Source organism: Dermacentor andersoni, chromosome 3, assembly GCF_023375885.2.
Source record: "Dermacentor andersoni chromosome 3, qqDerAnde1_hic_scaffold, whole genome shotgun sequence".
NCBI classification, from domain to species: Eukaryota; Metazoa; Arthropoda; class Arachnida; order Ixodida; family Ixodidae; genus Dermacentor; species Dermacentor andersoni.
The window spans coordinates 136,759,176-136,775,819 of record NC_092816.1 but is presented as its reverse complement, the minus strand read 5'-3'; the positions used below and the strand labels follow the sequence as shown (position 1 = coordinate 136,775,819).

General features: G+C 45.7%; 1 protein-coding gene across 2 annotated transcripts in view; it reads right to left on the bottom strand.

The window, feature by feature from the left end:
- Positions 1-14,368, bottom strand: part of LOC126525187 (carboxypeptidase Q-like) — a 39,366-nt gene extending 24,998 nt beyond the window's left edge. Inside the window, exon 1 of one of the 2 annotated variants that reach the window (XM_072287299.1) lies at positions 14,193-14,368. The gene's annotated coding sequence lies outside the window, so the exon portion shown is untranslated. The remainder of the gene's footprint in view (positions 1-14,192) is intronic. The other variant, XM_050173234.3, reaches the window with a different exon arrangement.
- Positions 14,369-16,644: the final 2,276 nt, after the last annotated feature.

The window sequence follows — 16,644 nt, the reverse complement described above, 5'->3', positions numbered from 1 at the left end:
ACCATATATAGTCACAGAACTTTCGCTGTACACATTGGAACATAAAAGGAGAATAAGATTAGCGTTGCGTGCATGCCGTGCGTTTAACGACAGAAACGTGAAAGTGGTAGTCCCGTATGTCAGTAAACTGCAGTATACGCAGCCTCTGAAATAAAGGACTAAAGGGATGACGCACCGAGGAGAGAGTAATCGCACGAACAGCTTGTTGTTGTAATCGGAATAACGGAGTAAGGTATATTATGTTCGTTTAGCTCTAATAGCTAAAGTGGCAGTGAAATAAGCTAAAATATAATATCCGTAGCAATGTCAAATCAAAATAATCACGCGCTCGTATGAGAGTACAACAGCTGAATGACAATTTTTTGCAAACGGTATTGATTTGGTCTCTCCAGTTAAGGTTACTGTCAAATATAATGCCAAGATATTTAATGGTCGGAACACATTCAATGGTTCGATGGTTTAATGATATGCTAATTGAAACGTAGTTCAGTGTTTTCATTCGTGAATGGAAAATTACGTATTTTGCTTTATCGGCATTTAGTAACAGTTCATTTTCACGAGACCACATTGAAGCAGCTAATTCATTGTATACAGTGTATTGTAAAGTTTCAAGTGAAATACCTTTGAATAAAATTACAGCATCGTCCTTATATATTAATGTTTTTGACGATTGTAGAATTTGCGGGAAGTCAATAACGTATTGAGCGAATAAAATGGAACCCAATACGGATCCTTGCGGTGCACCACATGTGACATTCCTAGATTCGGATAGAAAACCATCAATTAGTACTTTCTGCTTTCGCGATGTGAGATAATTGGAAAAGAAGTCATGAGCGCAATCGATAATACCACAGTACTTCGGCTTTTTCATTAGTGCCGAGTGACACATGGTATGAAAGGCCATTTTTATGTTGATAAAAATTTCAATAACAATCTTTTGATGTTTGAGGGCAGAGTTGTACATTTGAGATAAAGTAAGCACAGCTGTTGATGTGGATTTCCCTGGGACGAACCCATGCTGGGACGAGACCATATAGCACCGAAGGCGCGTCGGCATGAAAAGCAACTTCCTCGACGACGACGGTATAAACGGTGCGAAAAGCTTGGATCTAGCATTCGAAACAGAGCACTTTGGCGTACGTTCCGGTCAAAGGAACGCGGTAGTACGCAACCTCACCCTGTAGCGAGCGTTAGCTTAGCAATGCAGAGCACGCCGAATGAATTTGCAGAACATGGTGCTAGAGCGTTTTTCCCAAAGTGTGATCGCGCGCCGCCTATAAACTGGCCGAAATTGGCGAGTCTGACCCAACTGCCGAATTCGAAATATCCAGCCCTTTCAGCACGGCCGAACTAATTGCGCCGAAAGCATATTTAGCGCCAGCAAACAAGGACGGAAGGGAGACGACACCACAATGCGCTAACTTCAACAAGTTGATTTTCAGGAAATACACCTATATAACCCATGCACAGTGGCGCCACCTTATCCAAATCTTACCCATCCAAAAAAGCCGTCTGCTTATCTAACATGTCGACTGAAGGGGCACTAACACACGTGTCACTATTCCGCCAGATAGTCTGAGCCTCAACAATCTCTCGCACGTCTTTATCTTTGTGCTTCGCAAGAACCCGGCAGGATCCATACACCGGCGCACAGCCGCATTCCTGACAGTAGGCTGACAGATGACCCTATTGCTTATTTTTCACATTTTGGCAATGTTCCTGTAATCGGTCATTGAGAAATCTCCCTGTCTGTCCGATGTATTTTTTCCCACAGGACAGCGGAAGCTCATATACAACAGCTTCTACGCATCCCACTGGCGCTTTTCGATGATTCGTAGAGCATCCGGCAGCTGGCTTACGGTACGGGTTCGTTGATCGACATATTTTTTGCCAACTTTTCTGGTGCGGAAAAGGTCACTTTTGTGTCCACCCGGTTAGCCATTTTCTTAAGTTTATGTGCCGTTCTAAGCAGGTAGGGCACTACCGCTACCTTCCTCCTACTTCTCGTACGCATGTTGTTCTTCGGCTCTACGAACTATACTTGGCGCCCCATCGATAACGCAGTTCTTTATAGTGCCGATACCTCTCCTGCTTATATACTGCGATAACCTTGACGTCACGGTATTGTCACGGCGAGCGTTCTAGTCTAGCTGTTCCGCATTTAGACGTCTGCTCCGCCGCACTGCACCCTTATGGGTTTGTTAGAAGTCGCTAAGTCCGTTTCTGTTGCCGGACGCCGAGAAAACTACGGAAGATTAGTCATATACGGCTTCCGCTTTAAAATTAAATTGAACCCGCCGCGGGTGCCCAGGGCGCTGCCGAGCTGGAGCTCTCGGGTTTTATCTCACTAGCGGCGCAGCCACATTACGATGGGGCGGAATGCAAGAGCGGCGGCGTATGAATTGCGCGAACGTTATAGAATCCTTAGAGATCAAAATTAATCCGGAGCCCCTAGCTACTACGACGTGCCTCGTAATCAGATCCCGATTTTGGCACGTAATTCCTCAGACTGTAATTTAAATTTCAACAATTAAGGATTATGTCAGAAAAAAAGAATTTTTTTTTCAACACCGCCGGCGGCGACGCGTTTCTCTTAACGGCCAACGCACTCTTTCTTGCGACTAGCAAGGGTGACGTACTCCTCCACGTAACTTCTGTTCAGGCATAATGTGACTGGCTTCCTTTCCAACATTGATCGTTATGTGCCACAGATAAAAATACGGATAACTTAATCTGCCCTTGCTATAGACGTTGGTATTAAAAACATTTTGTTTAATCTTTGATCCACGAAACTTGCAATTAGTATCCATGTACTGTTGTGAGTGTAATATCAGAGTAAATAGCCAGCTCGCCTTTAAACAGCATTTACTCGCGATACGTAAATTCCAATCTGACAACCTACACTCTAAGAAAAAAAGGAGTGACCCTTGCTCCATTAAGGGAGGAACGGCGATGTCCCCCATGTTCGTCTTTAAATGGAGCAAGTTTCCTCCCTCATGCATGGGAGCAACGGTTCCTCCCTCTCCAAAACCAACATGGCCAACTCCAGGCAAGCGACGCGATGGATGCGACTAGGCCTGCGAACTATGCTAGTTTGCATCTGAAAAACAAGGTACGCGTCATAAGCATAGCGTACGTTACCGATATTTGCAAAAAAAGAAAAAGACTGTCGCTAAGCTTTCTTTGACGCATACAAGGAACCAGATGCAAGTACGACACGATTTTATAGCGATGCTTTCCGCTCGGCGGCCGCGCTTATCACCCACCGTTGATGGCCGGCTGATCGTGTTAATAGCGCGGGCGGAGCGTCGCTCTAACCACCGTCCAAGCGCGAAAAGGAATGGCATCGCTAGAACGTCGCCGCGTGGAACTTACGTAAACATGGGGTTATTCATATATCAATCCATCGCGCGCGCACACACACACATACGCACACGCGCGCGCGCGCTTATGTGGATGGATGGATGGAGGGATGGATGTTATGATCGTCCCCTTTGGAACGAGGCGGTAGGTTGCGCCAGCAAGCTCTTGCTATTATACTGCTTAATGCCCTACCTAGGTTAAAAAAGAAAAAAAGAACGCTATGAACTCCCACAACCAAATTTTCTGATCGCCTATTGCGAACTTTGCTTTTGTACGTCTCCGTTTTTTGTCGTTTCCCTACTTTTCTTCCACCAATCTTCCACTCACCTCTTACTAATTTCTAATGCGGAAATGTTTACTTTTCCTCTGCTCTCGCTGAACCCTAGGGCTTCAAGGAGGCCAGTGGTGCCTAAATCAACCGCCGGGCAGATATCTTCACATTCTAATAAAATATACTCCATCGTTTCCCTAGCTTTGCCGCAGCAAGCACATGCTTATTCTCCCTTGTTATACCTCGCTTTACAGGTGCGTGTTCTAAGGCATCTCGATATCGCTTCGAAAAATAATGAGCTTCGCTTTGAGTTATCCAAAATTGTTTCTTTCCTGATTTCGTTTTTTCCTCTTAAGTAGTTACTCATGGCAGGTTTCTTTTCCGTGTAAAAATGCGCTTAGCGCCACCTGGAGATGGTTATAAGTATTACACCATATAGTTAGCATTCATATTTTGTAAAGGCGGCATAGTTTTGAATTGTTAAGTACGCAATAGGAGCAATATTGTGTGTTTTGAAAAGGTCTGTAGTATGGGAACAATACGGAGCTTTACAGACGAAGCGTTAGGCCTTTTTCTGCAATATTAACAGTTTGCTCATGTTTGCGGCTGTTGCTGTGGACTATACTAAAAAGGCATAGTTTAGTGTAGAAGAAAATAAAGAATTATGTAAAAATACATTACCTCATGTAGGGAAATAATAACAGTGGCAGCGAATGATGTCAATAATCATTGATAAGTTGTCAACCATATACTTCACGTGTTCATCCCATGTCATATTTTCTGAAAAATATACACCTAGTGGTTTAAAGGTCTTTACTATTTAGATATTGGTGTCAATTAACACAATGTGCGGCAATTGGATTTGCCTGTGACGGGAGTGAAATAGGACAGTTTACGTTTTGCCAACGTTCCGAGATAACTCTACGTTACACCAACTCTACGTATGCTGGAAACGCGGTCACGTTAAGTGAAATATCTGTCGATGTTTCTGCCTCAATTAGAAGCATTGCAATAAATACTGGACCCGCCGGAGTTTATCCTTTTTATGCGCTATACGGGGTTCATAGCAGGCTCTGCCGGCTTCCCTCAATGAGCTAAAGAAGGCATTTTTATCACATTTGTGTAAAATGAAGGGCAGGTTATGGATAAAGTGCAGACGAAATTTAAAGCTTGTCTAGAAATTACGGCATTAACATTAAATTACGTACACGTTATGCGTTATGCGTTATGCGTTATGGCTGCATTTGCGAAAAAAAAAATGCACGTTTTACCCTCCAGCCCTGGGACAATTACTTTTGGCAAGATCACATCTAGCGAAAATTGGGGGATCATTATGATCAATGTTCTCGCGTTGAGGGAATTACTGCCTTTGTGAAAAGTGTGTACGAAGTGTTCGAATATGTTCAATAGTGGCAGGGTTTCAAGTGGACTATATAGTCATATAAGGTTAACATTGAGAGGACGTGAGTTCATTACAGGTAACTCTATTTCTTATTGCAAGTGCTCGAAATAAACACCTTCGCTAAAAACTGCGTTGTAATTCTGCAGGTGGCACAGGTTTGATATCTTTCCTTTCTTTACTATGCTTTTATTTCAAAATATAGAATACGACTTAAGCTACAAGATGAAAAAGAAAAAACACTGTAATATGTTCAGCCCGCTTTGTTTCGAATAATTTAGGCTGTCAGCACCAATAATTGAAGGCAGGAAGGTGAAATGATAGCGAGAATAAAAGCCAAATGTATGTATGCATTTTGTTCCGTTTACAGAATCAGAAGCACTCGCTACTCCATATATATTTTCGAAAGCTGCGCTGAGTATGAAATATGGACCTTTATTCAGAACTTTTCTTTTGTCGAAATCCCTTCATCTGCGTACTGCTCCCCGCGTTCTGCGCCGTTCATGTCCCCTCTGTATTTGAACTCTCAAATAACACGACTGCCAGCAAGTTAGTGGTGTCTGCACTAGCCTCAACTGCAACTCGCTATTCCGACAATTAAGGAGAAATATCGAAGACCGTTGTAAGCTTTACAGCAAGCAACATTACAAGGTATGTGGAATGTGCACCCAGAACACGGCAACATATGTACAGAGATGATTTGGTGTAGCTCGACGACGCTGCGGCTGCACTCATCGTTTCGGCAATATCTGCTGAAATAAAGCTGAAGTCATGACCTTGTGTAACCACATCGCCGGCTGCAGAACGTCTTGGAATCCGTCCTGCACTTGCATTCATTAGTGATGAGGCACCCCAACAATGGGCACTTTTCTGCGACTCTAGGGCAGCTTTCCTAAGCACAGGAAACGCAGTGCACACGGACTTATTTAACGACTGGTCTGAAAGATCATCTACACCGTGACAAATAACGCAATATACGTTTTCAGTTGCTTGCGGCGCCCCCGCGATATTAAAGGGAATGACCCTGCAGACGAAGCCCCCTGATCTGAACGTGAGAGCGCTCGATCTGCTTTGACCCGCTTTCGCTATCTGACGCTGCGGTTGAGTTACGCTACAGATGTTCCGTGAATGTGCATTGCACCTGCGGGACGCGAACGTTTTTGCCATGCCTCGTTTCAGTTTGTTGAACCCAGATCTACAGCTACGCCTACCACCTAATTTACTCACTGGCGAACAGATCATGTGGCTCAGCCTTTCATTTACTCAATGTTTGGAATGAGATGAATGACTGCACAACCTGGGAACGTTGCTTAGACGAGCTAACCACACATTTATATCGTCGTTTGCCCACCCTGAGTCAAGGGACTGAAGAGAACAATGCTGGATACACTGGATAATCGTCTAGTATCATACCACAAAGTTCTACGCCAGTGCTCCTAAGGGAACTCCACGCATAGAACTGTACTGTCTCTGTTCAAGTCCCCGAGGTCTATGGGCTTACATGACATATTTTAGGAACGCTGCCTGAAACTGCAGTATAGTATGCGTAGTTTGATTTGTCATGCTCCGCTCTCTTTACCTTCCCTTGCGCTCTATATATCTGTATCCCCGTACCCCTTTCCTCTCATGCAGGCTAGCCAGCCCGAACTACTTTTGGTCATCTTTCCTGCCTTTGTATACCATAAATCCTTTCTCTTTCGTTATTGTAGTATTTGTGACCATTCAGAAGAAAGAATTTCGTCCTTTGCGGCAATGTTCAGTAAGTTGAGTCCCATACAACCCACCTGTATAACTAACGAAAATGAAACACACCTCTTCCCATCTCGTCACTGTAAGATAGAAATCCTGTTGTTACCCTTTTTATGCGCCTTATCTCTCCATTTGCATTCAAGCTGGCCAGCCGGAATGAGGGTAGACACGTAAGCCAGGGGCAGGGCTGCTGTCTAAGCGTCGGTACAGGTGCTGAATCAGCCAGGAAGAAAGGCATTGAGCTTCCGTGTGGAAGCATTATTTTGTCAATTATATTCCAACCGTAGCTCAAGATTACTACGCCTGTAATTGATGATTTAACCTTATCGCACGTTAGAATAAGTGAAATCGAGACTTTTGATGGCGCATGTACTCTGACGACACCATAGGCGATTACCAATTGGCAAAGGTTGGCACTAGTCAAATGACTTGAAAGCGATGCACACGCACACGAATGGTGGCTTAGAATGAACCTTACCTTCTCACTGACGTCAGGGACAATGCTGATGTTCTAAGCAACCTCATGCAGAGATAGTCCATACGCAATGAAATGTTCGCTGGGAACGTCACAGCTTTATGCAGTGTGTGGGCGGTGTATAGCCCATGTATAGCTATGTCCCTTAGCTCTCCGCGTATACGCGCAAAGCTAAGGGACATAGCAATCTTTACCAAACCAGCCCGAATTAATATGCATAGAAATGACCTTACCGCAGTAAAAGGGGACAGGTAAGTGCATGATGTTCGAAAATATAAACGTAAGCCTAAAACGCTTTACTAAGACCACATCTGGAAAATTTCGCACATTCTTTAGGGTCATGCTTTATTCCACCATTGTAACCCCCATTCGCGCTTCGTCATGCAGTGGTTTCGCACTAGTTTAACTAGGCTGTCAATGTCACTACAGTTATGTTTAGGTTGCCGCACCGAGCCAATTTCGTGGGTGAATCGGTGTAATTTTTCTGGACGAGTGATATGAAATAAATTAGCCCTTTGTGCCCAAAACACATTCGTGCCTGGTCAGAAACTACTGTGCGGGCTTTAAAATGTGGAAAGTGAACTCGTCCCATGAGTCGAAAACAAAGCGAAGTGACTCAGGCAAAACAAAATATCGGTACGTAATCTTTGCAGCATAAATAAGAAAGACTGTAGGAGAAATCTGAGCGCTGGTGCGTGGAATACCACGCCTGCCAGCACACTGTGGTTTCGACACTCTTTTTATATAACATAATTTGATAGGTCACACAGCAATATAGATTGCTAAAAGTCATTTATTCACCGCAGGGGTGCCGATAGCAGTTCAGCAAATAAAACAAAGAAAAAAAGAGAGAAAAGCGTGAGAACGCAGGGGTATAGTGGGCCTTGGCGCGTGCAGCACAAGTACACAAAACTCGACGCAGGGATCGCGCCTCTTCCCTTCACTCAGGTGAATAGGCCCGAGCGGTTGAGTTTCTTCCTTATATATTACTCAAAATTTTCACGCCGCTTTTGCTGAATAGGGCGAAACGACGCGTCATACGTAGATGAAGACTTTTAGCAAATACACTTAGTATTACTAGAAAGGCTTTCCGCGGGCCCGAAGTGATGCACATTTCCATAATTACGCTACATGAACACCCGCATACCAATACCTTAGCCCATTGTAGGTATTTCCGGAGTTTACAGGTCGCCGGAAGGAGTTTGCGGAACTTGAAGCAGAATGTGCTTCTTTCCGGACTTTGTAGAATTTGCTCCTCAACGATTTTTTATCAAAGAAAAATGAGCCCAACCCCTTCAAAAGGAGGAGCTTCAAGCAGCAGTCTTTAGGAGCGCTGATCAGCCAGTGTCCCTGAAAGCTGCATCTGTTGCTATCTACGGCTACGCCTCCGAAAATGGGATAAGCTTTATGATTCCTAAGTGAAATATTGCGACGGTATGTGCATCCTGTGGTTCCTTGTGCTTGTCCAGGTTGTCAACATTTCTTCAGAAATGGCGTCAGCCGTATAAAAGAATGAAAAATAATGGTGCCTTTCCTGGTGGTGTCTACCGCACTGCTGTGCGTTTTGCCGTATCCTTTGCACACATAGACAATGTGAAGCGAAGTGTACGGACACGATGGGTGTCACAGAATAGTCTTTAATTTGGCAGTATAGGCATGTCGTCTTTGGTGAAGTTGTGGAATGCTTGCTTGTGTGTTCGACCAATGTAGTGAATGTTGCTATTCCTGGCGGGACGGCCAATCGCTAAGAAATTTAAGCGTTTTATTTTTCTTGTGGTCTCCTAATTATTGGTAATGATGGTGTAAAGTCACTCACTGTTAGGCAAAACATCATTTTATATTCGACCTCCTATAGAAGTACACGTTTCACATGAGGGCGCAGAGACCAATCTGTCATCCATAGGTGATTTCTATGCGTCATATGAGGCTCATCACGCAGGAAAAATAATAGAAATACAGAAGTTGTGTCACCTTGAACACAAAAAATTTCCAACAAGAGTGGACAAACCTGCACACTAATAATTGACATCTACAATGCGTTTTCATCTCGTGCTGTAGTCATCACACTTTCCCACTGCCGGCAACTATGTCCAAGACGCTGATTTCAGCAGGGCCTAGTAATGAGCGTTTAACAATTGTGGTGGGTCACTGGGACTCTGCACTTCAGGCAGTTTACCGGTGACTCATTCATAACAATGAACTGTGAAGTTGTTCGTACAAAAATATAAATTGCGCTTTTCGCGCTTGTTAACAAAGTATAAAACTGGGATTGTGTTGCAGAATATTTTCTAAACTCTACATACTTACTAGAAAAATCACTTCGCGTCTGAATAGCCACCAGCGCCACGCCTTTGAAACGTGCGCTCCATTCTCACATTGAGAACATCGAGGGCAAAGATACAGTGATGAGACAGTTTCAAAACCGTCATTTTAGTTTGTGGGAGGTGGCACGATGAGGTAGCCACTGTAGCCACAATTTAGGCCGGCCGGCCATGGTACCACGGGATCTTGGGAGTGGCGGACGTCGTGGCCGCTCCGGCCCGCCCGGTACCTTCAAAACCGAGACAACAATAGTGGTGTCGGCAGCGACGAGGGTGCCGCCCTCAACGCAATGACGGTCGTAGACACGAAAGGAAAGACCCTGATGGCGGGCTCTGTAAGGACCAGATCGTCGGAGGCAGGGGAAGAAACGGCAATCGCATTGGCTGTAATCAATGGTCGGCAACAAGACAGAACAATAATAAGCGACTCGAAGATGGCCATTAGTGACTTCGCAAAGGGGTGCGATTCCATCGGGGCAGCCAAAATCCTGAACCGCAGAGCAGAAGACTTCAAGAAGGGTAAAATCACACCTAAATACCTCAGATGGATCCCGGCACATGTGGCGGAAGTATCCACAGAGGACCCGAGCACTCCTCCCAGCCTTATCTAGAAGGCCCATCGAGCCGCGCGAGAACTAACCCACCGAGGCTCGGACAGTGACGGCCCAACACCCCAGATCCCCGCTGAAGTAGGGAGGACTGCGGCGGAGGCGATGGAAAACATGGAGGAGGAGACGACGACGAAGTAGCGATACAAGGAAACAGGGATAGACTGGTCACGTACCACGACATATTGACCCGCTATACGGAACAAAGAGAGGCATACCTACAATCGCGCAAACAACCCGGCAGGTCTCAAAAAACAGAGTGGAGGAGGTTGCAAACCACAACCTTCCGAAACACAGCACACTTAAACAGAGTAAATTCCAGGCAGTACCCAGAAGTGAGCTGCAAGCTCACTTGTGGGTCGATCACGCAGGCGAGGCACACATCTTATGGAAGTGCACAGAGATCGGAGCACTAAATATAGAGGACAACATAGAATCGGACCTTCTCGAGGAGCGATGGCTAAACGCTCTGATTAGGTCGGATCTGCACGACTACCTATGGGCAATTCAGGGGGCCCGGGCAACGGTGGAAAGGCTATGCCGCATCGCACATAATTGCTGGGTGGCCTGAGCTCGAGCTGGCAACCTTGCAGGTGTTTTTCTCAATAAAGTTTTTGTTTTCCGTCCGTCCATCACTAACGTGTTCTATTCTCGCGCTACCTGCATTTGAGCCCTCTTCTTCTCCGCCGGCTGTGGAGGCGATAGTCGTGCCGCTACACGGCCCCCCTCTAAGCGCGAAGCGCGATTGAAATTAAATGTAATGGTAAAACCCAAGTAATGCAGTCCTGCTAAAATGAGCAGATGGTGTCGTCGTTCGTAGTGTCGGGTTAACGAAATCCGGGAGAGATGCACCAGGCAGCACCGGTAGCGTAGGTTGTGAGCGAGGCTTAGCCACATTGATGCCGTAGTGCGAAATCGCCACATGCCGCAGGTTTTTTTAGGTGTCCGTCCCTCTAGAAGTCGGAGCTCCAAGAGTACACCGTCTCGCAGGTCGGGATTTGCGCAGAGATAGCACAAGTGTTGGTCACCCACGATGTAGACCTAGTACTGATGCTCGAGCTGAAGAAACCAGATTGCAGAGCTCCCCCTTTAAAACTTTGGTAGGTCATGCATCCACGGAAGGTGTGAGTATAGCATACCGGAAGGCTGCTGCTGCTTGTGGTGAAATCTCGAATGCTGATGGTATCAGTGTTGTGGTGGTCTCTGAAGGCATCGCCAACGTTATGCTTGAGGCGTCCCGTGCCTGCGAGAGCGAAGTTTGCACCTAGTGGAGCCGGTGGGAGAGCCTCTGAATCGACCATGAATGAGGTGCCCCCGAACGGAAAGCGCACAGTTTGCGGGAACGTTCAAGGAAGGAGAGCGGCAGGACCTATAATTGCCATACCCGCTTACTTTTGGCCCAGTGAATTCCTTGGAACGAGTCGTCATGCAGCTGCCTTTGAGCTGGGGAGGAGGCTCACGAACCAAGTAGAGACCTGACGCTGAGGCCGGCGCTTGCTGACGATCGGCACGGTTGGACGCAGGTAATATGGGACGACAAGGCGACGAATCATTTGGTGGTTCAAATGGCGAGAGCTGTTGTCACTGAGCACTCGAGGTGACAGATAGTGAGCAAGGACGGCTGCCCGCAATTTGTCGTAGAAGTCGGGGCCGGGGCGTGGCAACCGAAACCTGCAACGAAGCCGGAGCTTGGAAACTTGTTCAGCAGAAACTGGATGTCCAACTGAATGAACCAGATGTCCGGCATGCCGATGTAGACTTACCGGACACCCTACAACCGCGGGGCCTCGGCCGGGCGGCGTCACTCGCCTTGGTAGAGTCGGTGCGCCGATGCTGGCATGGCTGAGCTCGGTCGTCCAGGTCACCCCTTTGTGGGAGGCGGCGCGACGACGTAGTCGCCATGGCCACGGTTTATTTTGGCTGACCAGCCATGGTACAGTGGGATCTCGCGAGTCGCCGACACGGTGGTCGCTCAGGTGGCAGCGTGCTCTATTTCGTGCTACTGCCCGCTTGGGCTCTTCTACGCCGGCTACGGAGGCGACAGTCGCACCGCTACAATTTTATGGGACGGATGGTTTGCGAAAGCAAGGAGACTGTTGTAGCTTGCCATCAGCTCTACCGCAATTTAATAAATTTCTTCAACTTTAATGGACACGTCTTTTGCTTAGCCACGCTCCGCAATATGGAGCCTGCATGGTGTGCAGTTTAAATGACGACGCGTGAAAATCCGTAATGCACTTCGAAAAGCTTGCAATTTCATAATGTACATTATCAGCAGCCATTATTGCCCTTGCACAAAATAGATTTCTTTTATCACTGACTAACTTTGATTTAAATTCTAAAGTGTAAAAGTTGTGAGAATTTTCGTGCTATAACAACGGTATGATTATAAGGCAGATAGTAGTGGTGGACTATGGAATAACTTTGGAATAACTATGGAATAAGTGCGGCGATTCATTCAACTTAGAACATATGCTCTGGCGATGTCCCTTGTTACGAGGCACAGATCAAGCAGACCAGCCAAGGTGGAATACGTCACTGCTAAGCCCCCACTACGGGGCCCAAATCTGAGCCGTCCAGAGAGCCCACGATGCGGCGGCCAGGCTCGGCCTGCCCGCCCCAACGTGGGAGCGGCCCGCGGCGAATCGCGCATCCCAGGACTGTGAATAAAGTTTTTCCATCCATGGAATAGCGCATTTACTATTATCCGCCATGGCTGCACGCTTTGGTTTGTTATCTTGTCCGACAACAAATATTATCCTTTATCCTGCGTGCGTTCTTATTTCTGACGCACTGAACTTTGACGTCACGAATATACCAGCTCAACATACCGTTTCTGACAGAAAAGTAAGGAAAAAGGCTTTCTAATAAAAGAGGTCCTGCACGAAGCATTGCAGATAATTATAGGTTACTAGGGAAAACGCAAATGGGCGTAAACTATCTTTTATAGTGTATGATTATCATACATTACATTTTTATTCAATGTTTTGCCTATTCCAATCGAACCACCTTGAGTATCGACGGCATGTCCAATGCAGCATTGTGAGTTTAAACTGTTTCGTTACGACGCGTACTTTACGACGCGCCCAACTTACGACGATGAAGTTATGCTTGTTTTGCGTATTTCCATGATACCACATTTAAGCAGTCTTCTCTCTTAGTAGGTTGGCACTCGTGTCATAAATATTCTGTAATCTCTGCCACGTTTTCCTGTGCCCTCAGTCATAAAAATTATGAAGTGCACTAGTTGCTGATTATTAAAGATATTGTAGGGGCATGAGAAAGCACAATTATTACTGTAAAGCACGTCCTGCTTTCTTTAGCCGTCTGTCTGTATTTAGGGCATTTCTCAGTACTAAAGACGCTGCATTCTATTCTTGAGTGAAGGAAAAATATGTAAACCTGAAGGCTACTGACCGCAAGATATTGACATTTCATGCACAACACTTTAGCAAGCATAACTAACAGGGCACCCGCAGATACGGGTTTTCGTTAAAGGATCGCGTATATGTATAATCCGAAAAAACCTTTCCAGTTGGTCAAATTATTCACGGCTGTCAGTTTTACGTTGCGAATCATCGTGGAAATGGTGAGGGTAACTATTGTACCTGCAGTGTAACCAAGTGCAGCTGTCCTTACTCTCATGGGAGCGTAAACAATTGTTTTTGGTTGAAGATTCTGAGTAGGTAACTATTTTACACATTTTTCTTGTTTTGCATATTTGCAGAAGAAACACCACTTCTATTTGCTCAGAAAACTTAGCTCACGCGGAATAAGAAGCGGTGATACGAAGCTAAGGATGGATCTAGTGGCAGCAGCAGCAGCAGCCTAAAAAGGTCGCTTGGAAGGTAGCACCAGAAAGCTTCCCATTTAAAATAGTGATCTTGTGATTGCAAGCGCGGTGCCATTTTTTTATCACATGCGCAAGAACACCAAATTATTGAGCGTCATGTTTGCGCTTAACCAGTCGCAAAGAGCTTTTTAGAGTTCACCGGAAGCTACTCACCAGACAGCTTGTTGCGAGGCGTCAAATCTGTTTCACTTCACCAAGTGCGTTGGTCGGCTGCAGGCAGCTGAGTATCATGCTCGCGACTGACGGTTCCGCAATGTAATCTGGGTGTAACGCTGCCCCTTCGCAAAGCTCACCGCACGCAAACACGCTGGACGGTTCGACTGTCGCGAGAGCGCTAGCTTTGAAAGAGAGCCGGTACAAGGACAACCCTTATCATTGAAGATACGATATCGCGGAAAGGGGGACTACCTAGGGCTCTACAGTAATCTTTTTTAGTTACCTGTTTGCTTGTTATCGTACATTCCGAGGGGATATGCGTACAGAAAAGCAGCGTGCACTGATTTTCTAGCACGACCCAGGAGACAGTGATTGTTTATCTTTCTCCCATTTCACTGCGTCAAATACTTACATTGAGAATCCATGGTAAGTTCAGCAAGCGTGCATCGCATTATCATTATCATGACGTGGGGGCCGTTCGCCTATTTGAAACAAGCAGCAAAGCGGCCCGACATGGAGATTATTCTTAGTCAGTGGCTAGATATGAAGTTTTCGATCGGGAATGTTATCTATGGAAGGAAACGACTGCTGATACGACGCTCAACGAACAAAGTTAAGGAGTGCTCTGGGCGTGTTTTAGCCATTGTGCTACATCGCATTTTCAGTAAACATGAAGGCCGCAAGATTTCATGCAGTGGGCTGAACACATACAGGGGGACCATTTTTAAGTTTCTTGGTATTTTCAAAAATAGCCTGTTGCGGATGACATAATTCTAGTCCTTGAGCTGTGTTATTCAGAGAGGCGGACATTGCTTGAACGAGAAATTGAAACACATTCAACTAATTAACAGAGACTCAGCAATTACCTTCCTCATTTATTACCTTACGGCACATTTTGCAATGTACGAATTGTAGCCGGTGAGGTTGCAAGGCGTATTCACTTAGAATGAATTTCAGAATGACGCCAGTATTGTGATATGCGCCATCGAACTTTCCGCAAAAATGCACTGTCCTGCTTACTTCTTTAACAAAACAGTCTTTTATGCACAGAAGTAACTGGAACGCCCATGTAATTCGTTTCACACTTTGCGAAACTATGTTTAAACTTCATTTATAGTGGATACGTCTAACAAGCTCACCTGCGACAATTCGTACATTGCAATATGTGTCGTAAAATAATTAATTGATGAGGTAATTCCAGAATTCTTATTCGTTAGTTAATTATTTTTCGATTTATCATGCTAGTAATGTCCGCCTCTTCGGATAATCTAGCTCAAGGATATCAATTATGCTATCTGCCACAAGGGATTTTTAAAAATTCCATAACCCTTAGAAAGGATCACCTTATATAATGTGTTTTAAAATTAGTTATACTGAATCAGAAATATTGCTTATTCTATGGAATACAATTGTCATCCTTGAGCGGGATTGTTCGCAGAGGCGTGTCATAAGTGCTAAGGTAATCCAAATCCGCATTTCACTAACAAACAAAATCTCACTAATAATTTCTTTACCTATACCTTGTTTGCTCTGATGTGTAATGTAATTTAGGGAAGCCGTGGCGCTTCTTAGATTTAAGGGCGTTGTTTAGCCTCATATGAATCAGACCTGTAATGTTTCCTCACGGCCACATTATTCTAGGCCCTATATTGCAGCATATGTACAGAACTGCATATGCATATGTACATATGCAGAATATGTATATATGCAGCATCCCGCCAGATCAATTAATGGGTTGAAATTCTGGCCGAGCTGATAGTGCGAACCATCAGAAATTAACCTATTGAATGCAACATCGAGAACAGTGCAGTGTGGGAGGAATTGAACGGCGGAGCCAGAGTTGTCGATTAAGGAGATTACGAGTTAACGCTGAGCATACTTGCAACAATCATCATAACCTAATAGCATGCCGGTAACGTTAGCAAAGGAATGCGTTCTTATTGCGAAAGCAATACTGCTCGCACTTTCGGCCCATCGGTGGTCGTGGCGCCAGGGGGGGGGACACTCCGTATACATCCCATTGGCCGTTTTCGAGCAGACGCTCTTTCGACGCTAGCGCCAAGGTCCCCTTCAGTTACGACCCTAACCAATGGGCGACGCATTAAGCAAAATGGCGGCGCACATGATTGTTTACGTTGTCATGACAACAGCAACAGCAGCCGCGCGGCACCTCCTCTCCCAAACGTTTTTCTTTCCTTTGTTTTTATTATGCCGACCCGCTCCACTCCCTTTCCCCCTTTCCCCCATGCCGCGCGCGCCGCTCACTTTTTTTTTTTGTTTTTACCCGTAAGCAGCGCGTTTTTTCTTTTTTATAGCGCGCTTGTTACTGCGCGCCACGCGCCAGCTCGCAAGCAATGCGCGCGCTACGCCGCGCATTGGCATTGCTTGCGAGCTGGCGCGTGGTGCGCCGTGGGCTATGCGTTGGCACGCACGCAGTCTTGCCCATACT